We start from the raw sequence: 16,365 nt of genomic DNA, 5'->3' as shown, positions 1-16,365 counted from the left end.
GCAGCCCGAGAACAGACCCGCCTTCTTCAGAAAATCCTCTGCCCCGGGGCCCTTTGCCCTGGGGAGTGAGGTTCTGCAAAGAAGCCATAATGCTCTTTCCCTGCCCAATAGCTCTGGCAGCTGCTAAGCTAAAGGACAAAGCTCCAAGGATTTTGGGCAAGTGAACAAAAAAACAAATTCAGGCTGGGGCGGGAGAAGAAAAGGCCACCTCAGAGCTGTTTTTTGGTGGAAAAGTGTTCCCCATCCTATAGCTTCAGGACACAAACAGCATAGCATCCAGAGGTGCACAGTGGCATGGAACAATTGAAAAATTGCCTTGTTGGACTACAACGTGCCAATTTTTCAAATCTAGAGCCATTTTCACTATTACAGCCTGTGCAGCCTAAGCCAGGAGAATTTTCTTCTGGGAGGGAAAATTGATTCCGAGGTTACCATTAACCCCCATTAGCACAGCACGCCCCATTCTAAAACTATTCTTGGGATCCAAGGGGGCCAGAGGAAGCTATAGAGGCCCATGGTGAGGTTGGTGCCCAACATCACAGGTGCCAACAGCCAAAGTCCATTAGCCCCATGTCTCAGAAGGGCAAGAGAGTGAGTGAGCTGGAGAGAGGCAGGGAGAGAGGGAGCATAGAAAGATCTGGGTGTGTGTTTCCCCCGGGAATTCCTAGGCTTTGGAAGTTAGCCTGCACACCTCATTTAACTGGGGTGGACTGGGAACTTGCATGAGCTGAATAGCAGGAGCTAAGGCTCACTGCCTAGACCCTCCTGATTTTGTCCTGCAGCCTTCACCTGTCACTGCCCTTTGTGACAGGGGCCAGAGCCTGGGAGAGGAGTGTTCTCCAGGGAGCCAGCTGGGAGGTACCCATCCCATCCCCCTTCCTTGTGCCCAGCCGCTCAGGGCACGGGTCTTTGCAGACACACCACTATAAGGCAGCTGGCTCTGTCTGCCCGAGGTGCCCCATATGGAAAATCACTCCAAGCCGGTCAAGAGCCTCAGTCACGGGGTGTGCTGTGTATCCATCTTTCCAAACATAGAGCAAAACCTACCAGCCCAGCAGAGAAAGCGGTGGTGCAGAGGCTGCTGCAAAGCCAAGAGACAAAGACGACTGTGTGCGGACAAAGGGGAACAGCAGGAGAGTAGCACATCCACTGATCTGGCGCGTGTCATTTGTTTCACATGCTGATGGGCAGTGGGCACTGGTGCTGGATCCAGCTCTGCCACTTGACCTTGGATAAGTTACTTGCGTGCTCTGGGTCTCTTGTTTCTTCTTCTATAGCCTGGAAGTAAAAAATAACCGCCTGGCCAAGTTGTATGTTGAATGCGACAATACAGGAAAGGAGTGGTTCTAGAACAGGTGCTCCACAAAAATACCTATGCATATAGATGTATGTCTAGGCAACAAATGAGTGTATACACATGCATACATGTATGTGTGTATAAAGAACTAAGGAAGCCCACCATCCACTCTAAAACATCTCTGTTGTTCTCAGAATGGCATCACTTTATTCTTCTCACAAGAGTTTGCTTCAGAGTTTTGTGGCTACGTGGCTGACCAGCTTTGTACTTCAAAAGTTCCTTTCTTCCCTCCCGCCCCCATCCCTGCCCCTCCTCCACTACTACCATTAAGCCATCCCTCCTCCCCCATCCCTCTGTACAGATGCCATCTGCTCATATCACTGTCCTCTCCTCCCTGGAGTGACCAGTCTACCGGAAGAGCCTTGCCAGGGAGGGCCTCGTTGGCGCTGGCCGTACTGGAGAGAGGAAGGCGCTCCCTGACATCATGGCTTCCTCCATTCCCCAAACACCGGGAGCATCTACCGCGGGGTAGGCTCTGTGCCAGGTGCTGGGGGTACCAGATGCGCAAGATCCAGTCCAGTCCTGGCCCTCCAGGGTATCCGGGAAGATGATGCACCAGACCCACAGACAGCTCATCACCACCCTACCACAGTGAGTGCAGGACAGGTGCGCAGGGAGGAGGAGTGGACGGGACAGAGAGGCATCACACACAAGGAGGACCCAGGAGGGTGTCCCCAGGGGTGGGCACCCGCCCTGTGGTTGCTTCTGTTCCCTGCAGACCCGGGGGAGTTGACCTCTCTTGGTCATCTGGTGATTTGTGAGGGAGGGGAGGGGAGCACTCCAGGCTAAGTGCTGACGGGACGTCCCTGTCAACACAATGTTCCGCCTGGCCGGGCCTTCATATATAAGGATATTTAATGAATTAGTTAATTAATGAGAGGCGTTTGATTGATAGATCATATGGCGCTCGCAGCAGGGTGAGTCTGACCCTCGATATCGCCGCCTGGGCTGCAATCCGTCCCCCTCATTGGTCGGGAGAGCGCGGTCGCTCTGGCAATTTGCATGCATTTAATGTAGCTCTTTAATAGGATGTAATGTTAGCGAAAGCCAAAAGCGCAGCAGCTGTAACTTAAAAGACAGCCCCATTACTGCAAGCCTTATAATTAGGGTAAGAGGGAGACTCGGTCTGCCATATGTTAAACTCTTTTGAGGTTAATAGCTCTGTAAGATTTTTGCAATTTAAAAAAATTACACTTGAAGGATGATGACAAGGCTCATCAATGAGGCGCCTCTCCACCGGAGGCAAGGGACAGGAGGATCCCATGTCCCCCCAAGGCCTCTTCCTCGGGGCCGTGGCGAGGTGGCCCCTCTCCTGCCCCAAGTCGCTCCTGTCCCCACCAGCTTCTCCCGGCCGGGCCCCAGTAGCGCAAAGCTGCCGTCTCGGCTCCGCGCAGCCCGAGCTCGCCGGACCTGGCCGCGCAGGGCGCCCCGCAGACCACCCCGCTCTCGCAGGCCCAGCATCCTGCCGGCCGGGGACGTTTGGGGGCCCGCGCGCGGTGCGCACCCAGGGCCGGGAGGCGCGCGCGGCGAGGGCTTACCTTGCGCAGTCCGGGGCAACTCCAGAGCAATTACGGGGCCCCGCAGGTTACCTGCGCTGGTGGCGCAGCCGGGGCCCGAATCAGGGAACGCGCAGCAGGCACTGCCGCGGGGGAGGGGAGGAGATCGCCCGGAATTTGCTTGGTAATTACCTGGCACAAGGCCTCAGGGGTGTCTGCCTCCTCTGTGCCCCGACCCTCGAGGAGGGAGGGGGGCTGGGGGGTGGCGGACCGCTGGGCCCTGGAGCGCTGCCTGCTGCACCCCGGCAGCAACGTGGAACGGGACGGCCTCCCTCCCGCCCAAGAGTCCCGCGTGAGCCCGGCCGCACCCTCCCAGGTCTGGAGTCTGCCCCAGAGTCCTTTCCCAGCCGCCCGGGGGGCATCGCGTGGGGGAGGGGGGCGCGCAGGCACGGGGACTAGAGACCAGAGACGGCCTCTGCGGACCGCAGTAGCCTCCTCCCGCTGGATCCCCTCCGACAGCCTGTGCCCGGCGGGGAGCCGAGGAGAGCTGCCCCCACCGCGGAATCTCTCCCCCAGGCGGTCTGCCTCCCGCATCTCTCCCCTCTCCCCGGCTTCCTCGCTGAGCGCGTGGGTGTCTGACCAAATTCCTGATGACAGACACTCCAGACAAAACAACACGAGGTGGGGGCGGGGAGGGGGGAGGAAGAAATCCCTTTTATTTTTTTTAGAGGGGGCTCTTGTTAAAAGGAAATTACAGGAGCGATAAAATTACTGCTAATTGCACGATTATCTGATTATCTCTGGTACCAAAAATATATGAAATCCTTTTCCTTTCCCAGCCACTTAGAGAATTCTCAGGGACATCCCTTGGGGAGGGACACAGATATCTCTCTTGCCAAAACCTGGAAAGCCCAAAGAGAAAAGGGGTCGTGCGGATGGTGGGGGGAGCACAGAGAAGATTCTGGAAGGCAAAAGTCCATCCCCAGAGAGGAGGAGAAAAAGTTTAGGGCAGGATGGGGAAGAAATGGAGGGGTGGGGAGACGTCACAGAAGATAACAAGAGTGTGCCTTCCAGTGAATTATGTCAGAGCTAACAAGGCTTAAGAAAGATGAGACCCAGAGAGGTTAGGTCCCTTGTCCAAGGTCTTGGAGCTGGCAGGTGTGGAGGGATGGCTGCGGGTGGGCCCCTGCAGGGGAGTGGGGAGCTAGCTCTCCAAACCCTTGAGACCCTCACTGCCTTTTTGGGACAGAAATCACCGGCGGGTTTCAGTGACTCAGGCAGAAAATTGTTGTTTGTATTATAAATCTTGATTGGAAATGCTTCTCATTGGTACCTGCTAAAAGTGAACACAGCGTCAATAGCTAACTTTCACGAGTGCTTTATGGTTTACAAAGCGTTTCCCCATCTGCTTCCTCACATAATTCTCTCACCTACCCTGTTCTGTGGGAATCCCCATTTTCCAATGGGCTAACCAAGACTCAGACAACGTAGAGAACTCCCCAGAAGCCTCACAAGCTGTCATTGGAACACCTAAGGCCCCAGGCCACTGTCTTCACACCGAATCTTCCAGCCTTTCTTGGGGACACCAAGTCCTCCTGGGACTGAGGACATGTAAATAAGGTGTTGAAGCTACGTTTCATTTCTTTTTTGCATTCCCTTTTTTTTTTTTTTGGTGTCAGACCAGGAACCTGTAAATCAAGAAAAGGAAACAGCCTCGCGACATTGTGGATACGCACAACATAAGTACAAGGTGTTGTAATCTTTTTTCTTTTAATCTTTTTTTTTTTAATTGCAGTATAGTTGACACACAATGTTACATTAGTTTCAGGTGTACGACATAGCGATTCGATACCCTCACTGTGTTTTCAAGTCAATGGCGCAGGTACTCTCTCCACTTGGATGGCGCCCAGTCATCCGGAGCTATTTTCCCACGGGAAGGGACTAGACTTGGCACACCAGCCTGAAATATCACTGTCAGGTCACCAACAGTGTCCCCGCTCCTTGATGGGAAAAGGCACTGGCAGGTCGTGGATGGAGAGCCCACTTCTTGTAACCTTCCCCGCCTCCACCTTGTCAACCAGTCCGGAGAAGGAGGGAGACCCTTCTTCCTCTTGTTTCCCAGCCTCTCTGCTGCCCCGAGCCGGGGAAGAGGTTCAGAGGTCCCCAAGAACCCTGGGAGTGCCATGCAGAGCTGAGGGCCACTGCAAGTTCCCCGAGACTCTTTGGCAGTCACGGCCATCCCTCCGTAATCACCCCATCCTCACCACTCGCTCCCCCACGGAGCACGGATGGCTGCTTCAGAATTACCATCCACAGATCAATCTCAGGGCAATTACTAGGCCTTGCATCAGCCAGCAGGGCCTCGCTCTGGAGGCGCGTGGGGATGCATGCGGAAACATAGGTTCCCTTTATTAGGGTGACCGGGCTCCAAGTGAGACCGGAGCAAGGCTGGGGATTCCTGGGACTGGGGGCTGGCAGGTGTTCACAGAGGCATGGCTTTGAACTGAGGAAGAGTGCGGAAGAGAAGAGATGAAGAGGGCCTCTCTGAGGCTGACCCCGGGCCACCCATGCAACCAGCTCCCAGGATCCTCTCCCCCTACGCACAGCCCATTTGAGAAAAGTGAATGAAAAGCAAACAAACTGAGTTTTTCCCATCAACTGCCTTTCGATAGAAGGGCCCAGGGGCTGAGGGGTCAGTCTGCAGTCAAGCAGGCTTGGGAGACCAGAACATGCAAAGGACTCAAGTGTCGGCTGACTCTTATAAAGCCCTGGTCTGTAAGGAAGCCCCTTTCCCCTGAGACCAAACCCTCCATTTATTCCTCAAGCGTGGTCCCTAAGATACCGATGCTGAGGAGTAAAGATGAGTTGGACTTACCCTGCTAGGAGTTTAAGGTCTTGTGGGAGAGGCACAGAGCTGCTCCACTTGGAGAACATCAGATGTCTCCACATTCAACAGCCTCAAACCACAGCGGAGAGGACTCGGAGGCTGAGAGTGAACTGCCTTGACTGAGGTTTCACAACTTGCTAGTGGTGGGGTCACGGCTGGAACCTGGTGTCCTGACTCCTGGTCCTGACTCCTCCTCCTCCAAGGCAGAATTAAGTGGGAGCCGGCTGTGTGCCTTAGCTCTGCCAGAGTGGCTCACCTTCCTCACTTTCGCCCAGCACCTGCCACCTCCCCTGGCCACCCTCCTCACCTGCTTCATTCTCCCAGCTTAAGATGCATGACTGAGCAACTACTCGTCCGTCCTTCCTGCCCAACCAAAGGCTGGGTGTTTCACTGCTACCCAGCCAAGAAGTTGATCGTGTTTAAGTGACTCCATTTAAAAAGAAATTTCCTCAACACCATCTGTTCTCAGGCAGGAGAGCCTCGGCCAGGACAGGACACAGAGGGACTAGGGACAGGAGGAATGGGGGACACAGGTTGGGAAGAAGGGTGGTGGACCACAGCTGGAATTGTCTCCTGGTCAACTAAGGGGATGTATTTTGTATTCTGCTCTCTTTTTCTTTAAAAAAAATTTTTTTTAATCTTTATTTATTGTTGAGAGAGAGACAGAGTGTGAGCAGGGAGGAGCAGAGAGAGAGGGAGACACAGAGTCTGAAGCAGGCTCCAGGCCCAGAGTCGTCAGCACAGAACCCGACACGAGGCTCGAACCCACAAACTGCGAGATCATGACCTGAGCCGAAGTCGGATGCTTAACTGACTGAGCCACCCAGGTGCCCCTGTTCTCTTTTGCAGCGAGGATGGGGCTGTTCTTCTGCCATGCCAGACAGTCTCCTGCCCCAGGGCCTTTGCACTGGCCTGGACTTTCCCAGATATGAACACAACTCACTCCTTCACTTGCTTTAAGTCTTTGCCCCAAAGGGGTCATGTCAACGGAGACCTCCCCTGACCCCCCCCCCACTGTAATACCTCCTCCAGCATTTTCGCCATCCCCTCACCCCCTCCCCTCACCCCCCTCCTCAGTTCTACTTAGCGCTTAATGACGTCTAGCTTATTGTATAACCTGGTTATTCATCACATTCTGTGTGGGCTTCACCTCTGCTGGCAATAGACAGCAAGTGTCAAAAGGGCAAGGATTTCCCGTGTTTTGTTCACAGTAACTAGGACCCTACTTAGCACATGGGAGACGGCTTGATAAATAATGGGCAAAGGAGGGACTTAAGGAAAACATCAAGAGTCTTCAAACAGGCAAGCTGAGAGAGGCCTTGAAGTCCAATTCATCCCAGACCATGCATTTGTGGGTGAGGAAGACGGAACCTACAGCAGGTAAAGGGTTTCAAGCAGGTGATTTAGGCTACGCCTTTTTCCCTTTTTTCTCGTGTTCCTCTACTTCAGCGGTTCTGTTTTGTGCCTGTGCTTATTCATTCTTCACTTATCCATTCCAAAAAGGTTCATTGGACACTCACTACTTGCTAAACACTGTGTGAAAAATAATAATATTTGACACGTATCGATCCCTCTGGGCCACTTATCTCAACTGAACAACCCTCAAAGCTTCTTACTGTCATTATCCCCATTGGACAGATGACAAAATTAAGGATCAGACAGGTTAAGTGACCTGCCCAGTCATACGCTAGAAAATGGAGGAGGTGAGACACATACCCGTTTGACTCCAAATTTTTGTGTTGTGCCACTCTCTTTCCCACCCGTGCCCCACCCCCCACCCCTTTTTCTTTTTTCTTCCTCTCTTGGGCTAGACTGAATGGCCCAACCAAGGTGGCGGGAGACTCCTCCAAGGTCACGCAGAGCCGGAGCCCATTTGAGGCAGCACATTCCTGCTGCTCCAAATACCCCCCGAAGCCACTTGTCCCCGCACCATCTGCACACCCTCCTCTTGCCGCCCCGCCCTCTGAGCCCCACGTGCAGGCTCCGGTGTGATTCACAGCACCGAGATCGGTCCCTGGGAAGGAAAGAGGGCTCATAAAACCTTACGGCAGTTTTATAACGTATTCTTAGCTTTTACAGGCGAGCTGGGCGGCCAAGGCTGGCGAACAGCAAAGTGTCTTTGGGCAGATGGGCGGGCCCCATGGACCCAGAACTGGTGAGAACAGCTGCAAGTTTTCTGTGAAGACAGCATCATCTTTTAGCTGCCTGGATGGGGAAGGGCGGTGCAGGAAGTGGCCATTTAAGCAGCCATTTCTTCAGATCTGTCTAGTTTTAAAGCGCACTTGGACATTTAATGCCCACCCGGTAAAGCAGGAATCACTTGAGACTCACAGATGAGGAGCCGTGGATGCAGAGGTTGCGTAGACCATTTGGTGGCAGGGCTGGGACTCTTACTCCAGCTTCCCTTCCTGAATCCGGATCTGATTCTCTGCTCCTGGGATCACCTGGCATGGCACTAAGCCTCTGTGCTACTTCTGCCCGCAGAGACGGGTCCCAGAGTCACCTGTCATGAGGTCTGAGCCCAGCTCCATCAGCAGGATATCCGTGAGCAAACCTCCAGTAAATTTCCGCTGCCGACAGCCACGCGTCGGGGATTTCTCAGCCATGTCTGTGCCCCCGGAGCGTTCCTTTGTGTCTCTCCCTCTTCTGCTCTGCAAGCCACCCCCTGCCCATCATTTCTAGCACGGTGTCAGCACCAGACCAGGGGGCTCAAAGTGTGGGAGTGCTCCCTTACACATGGAATCACCTGCACCCTCATTTATTTGGGATCGTTCCTGTATTTTTACTGCAAAATAAGCCAAGTGGATGCTGTGTCTCTTTTACAGATGGGCAAACAGGTTCCGAAAAATCAAGCAATTTTTTCCAGGCCACACAGCTGGTGATTAGAAAAACCAGGATCTGAAATCAGGTCTCCTTCCCTTCCCTTAGATGAGTTTCAGATAGTCCCAGCTTGCTCCTAATCGTTGAGTTTGGTGATGTTTGAGACTCAGTGGGGTCCCTGCTTCCCCCTAGGTAAGTGCTAGAGTTCACTTCCTTAGCTACTTTGGCCTCAAGTATCTGGACATTTCTTTTTAATTTTTTTTTTTAATGTTTTCATTTATTTTTTTGAGACAGAGACAGACAGAGCATGAGCAGGGGAGGGGCAGAGAGAGAGGGAGACACAGAATCTGAAAGGGGCTCCAGGCTCTGAGCTGTCAGCACAGGGCCCGAGGCAGGGCTCGAACTCACGGACTGTGAGATCATGACCTGAGCCGCAGTTGGCTGCCCAACCGACTGAGCCGCCCAGGCGCCCCTTTTGAGCTTGTGGTTTTTGGAGCATGGGGATACTCTAGCCGTTGAGAGCCAATACCAGCCCCCTCCGAACATCACTAGGACCTCTGACATCTCCTCACGTGGACCCAAGCTGGGGACCCAGTTAATTCTCCCTGGGCCACGGATCCTGCATCTTTGAATCACCAAGTTCAAGCGGTATCATAACCTTGGCAATCATCTTGCCCGACACCCTACCTCCTGAAACAGCATGCCGTCCCATGTAGAACACCGAACACGGACTAAACTCCTCCTTTCCTGAAAGCTTCCTGGTGAGGCTTTTCCAGGCTCGCCTCTTTTATAACACCCTAAAACCCTTTGTATGGTGAACAAGACCCCATACTGCCCCTTCCTGCCCCCGAAGCCCTGTCTATCTCTGCGCTTTCTTCCCCTGCCCAGCTCCCACCCCCCAGTCACTGGCACCTCCTGCAACCAGAGGCCCCACGCTCTCCCACCCATTCACCCCATGCCGCTCCCTCACCCGTGGGCTGCCCCCCACCTGCAGTGTCCTCCCAGCCTCTCCGCCTGCCTATCACCTGCTCATCCTTCAAGACACAGCTGGAAGGTTGCCTCCTCTGTGAAGCCTTTCCTGATACACAATCCTGCCTCTCCCACCAGGGAAACCAACCCCTCCTTGTCCAGGCAGCCCTCCCTGTGCCCTTCTTAAAGAGCTAGCTGCTTGCTAAATCCGTGAGCATTTGGAGAGCAGGCACACTGTTCGACTTCTCTCAAAATCTACAGGGCTTGTAGGGGCACCTGGGTGGCTCAGTCGGTTAAGCGGCCGACTTCAGCTCAGGTCATGATCTCGCGGTCTGTGAGCTAGAGCCCCGCGTCGGGCTCTGGGCTGACAGCTCAGAGCCTGGAGCCTGTCTCAGATTCTGTGTCTCCCTCTCTCTGACCCTCCCCCGTTCATGCTCTGTCTCTCTCTGTCTCAAAAATAAATAAATGTTAAAAAAAAATTATAAAAAAAAATAATAAAATCTACAGGGCTTGTCAACGATCCTGGTGCACTGTAGATGTTCCACAAGTGCCTCTGCTGAATGCATAAACATGTGAGTGGATGGGCGATGCCTGCACGCGTGCATGTGGAAGGAGAAGAAAACTACGCTATCGTGGTGCTTAAAACCTCACCTGTCTGTCCATCAACAGATTCATGGAAAACAGAGAGAGACGGAGTGTGAGTGGGGGAGGGGCGGAAAGAGGGGAAGGCACAGAATCTGAAGCAGGCTCCAGGGTCTGACCTGCCAGCACAGAGCCCGACGCGGGGCTCCAACTCATGAACCACGAGATCATGACCTGACCCCGAGTCGGGATGCTTAACCCCTGAGCCACCCAGGCTCCCCAGCAGCCATTGTTCTTTGGTATAGAAGAGGCTATGGCCATGGGCTGATACCTCTCCCCAGGCAGGGAGCTGGGGCTACCCCACATCTTGGAATGTTAAGGAAAGAGGATATTAACGCCCCAGTCACTGTAGAAAACAAGATATAGGCGGGGAAGAAACAAAGTCAGACTTCAGGATCAGATGGGTCTGGGTCCCATCTTGGCTATTCCACTTACTGTGTGGCCTTGGGAAAGTTACTTAACCTCTCTGAACCTTAGATTTTTCATCTGTAATATGAGGGTGACGATCAGACCTGGGGCAGAGTAAGCCCTCAGTCAATGATAGTTGGTATAATTATGAGTGTCCCTAGCTAAGATTTGCTTGGTTGCTCCTTTGGGCCACTGATTGATGTATTTGGTTTCCAGGTAGGCATATAGCCCCCGAAGTTTCCCACGCTATTGGGAGATGCCTTATTTCTGAGCTTGGAACTTTGGTAAAGATGCCCTGTGGTCCCACGTTGCTACTGATAATTGGCACAAGGTTGTCGTGAGCATTAAATGAGCTTCCATAAGTAAAGAGCATCAAGCAGCGCCTGGTACAGAGTAAGTGACAGTGTGGTGTAGACGTGAACAACACAGACTCTGGGAGCGAACTTTGGGCTCTGAACCCCCGCACCACTAGCTCCTGGAGGTGTGATCCTGGCCAAGTTCCCTAAGCTCTCTGCGACTTGGTTTCCTCATCTGGGAACTGAGGCTAGTAATCACAGCGCGCATCTCATAGCGTGGTGGGGATTCGACAAGATGAGAGATACGGTGCGTGTGCGGAAGTCTCTGGCACCTGCTAAGGGCTATGTGAGTGTTGGCTATCATTGTTTTGAAGTCCCGTATTCGTCTTCGCCACCACTGCTACTGTGGCCAGGTTCGATTCTACCCTCGACAATAAACAGCCACCTAACAGCAGGCAGGTGACTTAATCTCTGAATCTGTTGTCTTGTCTCAAAACTGGGGACGATGACGCCTATCCCACTCACTTTGATGGATTAATGTGACAATAAAGGTGCTTTGAAAACTGTAAAGCAATAAAACAGAATAGACAAATGGAAAAATAAAGTTGTGCTACACTGTTAAAGTATTCTTTTTAATTTGTGGAAAAGAGGGAAATATGTAGATAAACATGCTTGTTTATCTTGCAGGGGAAATTTCTCAAAAAATAACTAGTGGGACCTAGGAGATGAAAGAATGGGCTTGGGGACTTTTACTTTTTACTTTAAACCCTTCTGTACTAGTTGAATAATTTTTTTTTTTTTAAAAACCAAGCATAATTTCCTTGCATAACTTAAAGCGAAAGCAACATTTTCCTGAACGTTCTGGATTATTAGTGGATTGCCTGGAACTTCAGAACACTTTGGGTTCTTGCCTCGGCTCTGAAGTAGAAATGAACAGGTACCCAGCCGCTTCACTCATAGCCTCAGTTTTTCCTTCTGTAAAATGGGCTTGGCCATTAGCCTTTCACCTCCCAGCTTTACAAAGCTACGGGGAAGACCAACAAGTGATCCCTATTAAAAATAAAAATGAAGACAAACACAAAACCTGTTTGGAAACTAACATTACCACAGACTTAAAATCCTGAGCTTCTGGGCCTGCTTCAGGCACAGACAAGGCTCCCCACCACAGCCTGAGGGAAGGGAAAAGTAACTGTGTTTTTGCCCCGAGGCTCTCCATTAGTGATCACAGTGCCTGTTTGACCCCTCACAGAGCCTGAGCAGGTGTAGGCCCCCACCCTCCCTTCCAGACCGCAGAAGAACCGACCTGGTAAACACAGACCCGGGAGTTGAAGGATCCAGAGCTCCTAAGGAGCAAGACTCTTACAGAAGACCAATCGCATTACTTTCCGCCTACACAAGACGCTGCTACTCCGCAGGGGAGGAGAGAGGAAGCCAGACTGGGAGAGTGAGTTGAGCCCCCAGACCTCAGCCCCCACCCCAGCCCCATTTCTTCCCTCTCCTCTCTCAGGGGCCCCCAGAAGCTGGCTGCACTCTCAGAAGGCCCGCTTCTCCCCCCACCTCCACTGGGGCGGTGGCTGCTTGGTATTCAAGCTGTGTCATCCTTTGCCCGTCTCCATTTGGAAAAGTCTCTTTCTGACCTCTCTGTGTCTCTCCCTTGCCTTTGTGGGGGGAGGGAGTGGAGGGGAAGGGAGAGAGAGATCATCTCAGCATTTACTCAATTAGTGGTAATTAGAAGGCAAGGCCCGGGCGCTCTCCTCACAGCTGCTCCGAAGGACAGGGATGGCTCCAGAGTAGCGGCTAAATGGGCATTGGACATACTGTGTCTGAGACAGGTCTCACCAGCCGACTCCTGTCCCCCGGCTCCTCACTGCAGGCCCCGTGCGGCATGCACGCTTCCCTCTCTCCCCACAGCCGCTTCTCCTATGCGCCACGTCTGGGGTTTGCCCTTGTTCTCAGCCCCCAAGCAGCCTTGGGCTGTATCGGCCAAGACGCGCCCCGGTGCCTTTGCGCGGCTGTGGGCCTGCTTCCCAGGCTACCCCAAGCCCCACCCCAGAAGAGCACGGCTCTCCCAAGTGGCATGGTGCTCTTCTGGGGGAACCCACTGCTTTGGTCCCCAGGTACCCTTGACGCCCCACGGTCTGGCACAGAGACCCCTCCCTGAGAGGCTGGGCAGCTGAGTCCTGACCCCAGGCTCTTAGATGGGTCACAATTCCTCTTCTACCCCCTTGAGCCCAGACAGCAGGTTTAGAACTGTAATAGACCCTCCAACCTGAAGACATCTCAAGAGGTCAGCACATCTATCCCTCCTCAGCAGCTGATCTCAGTAGGGGGAGTGGGCAGAACTGAGAAGCCATTTTTACCAGGAGCGTGGCCTGCCCTGACCCCGACATTAGCCACCAGCTGTTTGGTACCGTCCATCCTGTCAATGCTTATTAATGATTCTGATTAACCTCTATGGAGATCCATTATCTCTATGCCAGGGAATATACTATTAATTCCCATCTGTACCGGATTACTTACAGTTAGTGGTTGGTACTTTTCCATGGTCTCACAACACATCTTAATCAGATGGTGAGTGGGTTTAATTAGCCGAAGTATAGGTTTTATTTTTTTTTATTCATATAACTACTTAATCTAATGGAAGCCTATTATCTGTGGCTTTTTTCCCATGCATGATTATTGCTGTTTTTAATTGATGGTGCATCAGGGGTTGCGGCTACAATATGGCAGCTGGAGCGCAAAGTTGCCTTTCCCCGGAATGAAGGTTGAGAAAATGAGTTGTCAGTGAGGCATCAGATTTCTTGTTTTCAACCGAGATGTGAGCTCCCTTGTGGAAGCTGCTGGCTCCTGCCAAAAGAAAGGAAATGTGGTTCTCAGCTGGACGACCCCTGGGCTTTACTGCTGCACAAAGCCCTTCAGGAGCCCCGGGGCTGGAGCCAAATCAGGAACAGCTGGGAAAGATAGCTATTTGTCAATCCAACCAGATCATAAGCAACCCCAGGGCAGGGACCGGGTCTTTGTCTTGTTCTGCTTCCTCCTCCATCCCACGGGCCCTGGGAACGGCTCACGCGCCCTGTGTATGCCCTCCATACGCATGCGGTGAGTTAAACTCAGCGCTCAGACGGTGTGGGGAAACCTGGTCTCTCGCGAAGAGTCATTTGTCCTGGATAGAAGGTGTGCCTCCAGTCCTCTCTCCCGACAGAGAGGGATCCACATTCAAATTTGTTATCCAAGCCGTAGAAGATCCTAGCTGTTCCCACTTAGAAAGAAGACCCTCATCTTGCACGGGATGAATTGTCAAAGTTCCAGTGACCGTTCGGGACAGAGCGGGAGGGATCCCTAGGAACAAAACCGTGTTCCGTTTACCCAGATTATAGGAGAGAGAAGGGTGCCATGGCCTGGTCAAAAGTAGGAATCCGTTTGTTTTCTAATAACACTTGGGTTTTCTAGAAATAAGCTATCTCAAGGGATTGGTGGGGACCCTGGCAGCCAGATTGCGAAGCTCCCAGATGACCCCAAATGAAAGGATTCCAGGGTCTTTGATCAATTTTTAAAGTACCTTGGGCTGAGAGGGACAGGGAGCCCTATGCACCACCAGAGAGGCTGAGCTAGTCACAAGGCAGAGACTAGCGTCCCTCTTGCCCTTCCTCGCATGCGCCCCCCTTCCAACCTACCCCTTGCCTTCAGCTCTCCCCAGACTGTTAGCTCCAGTCAGAGGAAATCTGCATAGCTAGGTTCAAAGACTTATTTCCCCTCCTGGTTGTCTCTTCCTGTTAACTAATGTGACGCCCAAAGGAGGCCACGGGAAGGAACGGTGCCGGAGCTTTCTGGTTGAGCTGTCTTTTCCAGGAGAGTCTGAGTTACTGGGGCAGGAGGCATGGACATTCTCTCTCAGCCCACAGCCATGGTGGCTATTGTTGTTGGTGGCATTGGGTTTATTCCTTCCTTCCCATTTTGCAAAAATATTTGTACAGAGACTTCTGTGCCTGACCCACAGTCAGCAGCAGACAGGAGCCACGGATTTCTCTTGCAGCGTTTTACAGGGTGACGGATCAGATAATGTACACTTAGCGAGTGCACAAATAATGTGAATCAGGGTTGGCATAGTGCAGTGAGGTGTAAAAAAAGCAATTTGAATTGTTCTAGGGAAACGCCAGAGCTGCTCTGACATGCTTGCTTGCCAGAATGCTGCCCTGTGCCCCTCCAGAGGTCTGAGCTCTAGGCTCTGGCCAGAATGGCAACGAGGCTGCCCGGAGGGAAGCTCCCCCGGAGACGGGAGCGGCTCTGCGTCCACACAGAGAAGGGAGAGGGCACGAGTGGCCGAACGAAACAGAGCTCCAGTTCATACTGGAGGGGATGGTTTGACCCACTGATCTGTGGAGGCTGTCTTCGGAAGGAGGGGGGCGGAGGGAGAAACACTAAGTGTATCTGTTGGCATAAGGCCCCCCGTGGGCAGGCAGGATGACGCCGTGCACTTGGGTCGATCTATCTGGAGTCTCCTTGGACTCTGAAAAGTCACCCGGTCCATCCCCCTGCCTCCAGACAGAGTTGTGCCTCCTCTCCCACACAACAAATGGGTGCTGAGTTTGTTTCGAAGGTTCTCCAAAGGAAGTGTTTTCCCATCCATCCCCGTCTTTCGTCATCTGTGCCGGCGTCTCATAACGCCCACCCTCTGGAAACTTTCACATTCAGCCTAAATCGAATCCCCCAGGCGGTCTTCAGCAGACACGTCTTCATGAGGGTCTGGCCATGCTCGGGAAGTTGATGGCACGTGGGCTGGCGTGTGCCTAAGCCAAGACCTGGCCATCATGCGCCGTCTTCGCGGTCTCGGTGAGAGCTAGGGACGTGAGCAGGGAGCCGCCCGCTTGCTCCTCCCTCAGGCCGGCCCTTTCCCTCCCGCCGTCCTTTCCAGTGCTGGCTGCCCGGAGCCTGCTTCCTCAGGCTCCCATTGCTCCCTGGCTGCAGAGCCAGACTACCCGCTGACGTTCTGCCCGGTTGAGGAGGCTGATCCTCCTCTCGTGCTGTCCTGGTCAGCCTCTGTCCTCACAGCCCCTCCTCCCAGCACGCTGCGTCCATGAGGTTTCCTGTCCCAGGCAGGAGACAGGCTGTTTATCACTGTGACACCTGCTGGACAGCCTCACCTTGCACGGCCACTGAGTCTCCCGCAGCCCGCCTGACCCTTCACCTCTCCTCGCCTCCACATCGGTTCCCAGCTCTCCGGGGGAACCGAAGCTGTGAGCGCAGAAGATGGTCCATAAAATGGTTTGGATTTATTTTTCAATAATAACAAGCAGACATTGCCAACCTCTTCCATTAAAGTCCCTTAGCCAAGCCAGGCTCCAAACCTGAAACTCAGCGTCTGGGTGTTTTATGAGACCTGGTCATAGGGGAAAGTGGTAGGAAATCTCTTGATTGTTTCCAATGAAAGCCGATTACAGGGAGTGAGGGAGTTTTCTGGTGGCTTGGGAAGCTGAGAGGTTTCGGGATAAT

At 53.0% G+C, this 16,365-nt stretch overlaps 1 long non-coding RNA gene across 1 annotated transcript in view; it reads right to left on the bottom strand.

The window, feature by feature from the left end:
• LOC123600693 overlaps nucleotides 1-3,400 on the bottom strand; it is a 143,283-nt gene extending 139,883 nt beyond the window's left edge. Inside the window, exon 1 of the long non-coding RNA XR_006713743.1 lies at nucleotides 2,896-3,400. This is a non-coding gene — a long non-coding RNA (uncharacterized LOC123600693). The remainder of the gene's footprint in view (nucleotides 1-2,895) is intronic.
• Between the last annotated feature and the right edge of the window lie 12,965 nt (nucleotides 3,401-16,365).

Source organism: Leopardus geoffroyi, chromosome D1, assembly GCF_018350155.1.
Source record: "Leopardus geoffroyi isolate Oge1 chromosome D1, O.geoffroyi_Oge1_pat1.0, whole genome shotgun sequence".
Taxonomy (NCBI): Eukaryota; Metazoa; Chordata; class Mammalia; order Carnivora; family Felidae; genus Leopardus; species Leopardus geoffroyi.
The sequence above is the reverse complement of the archived record's forward strand: the minus strand, read 5'-3'. Positions and strand labels throughout refer to the sequence as shown.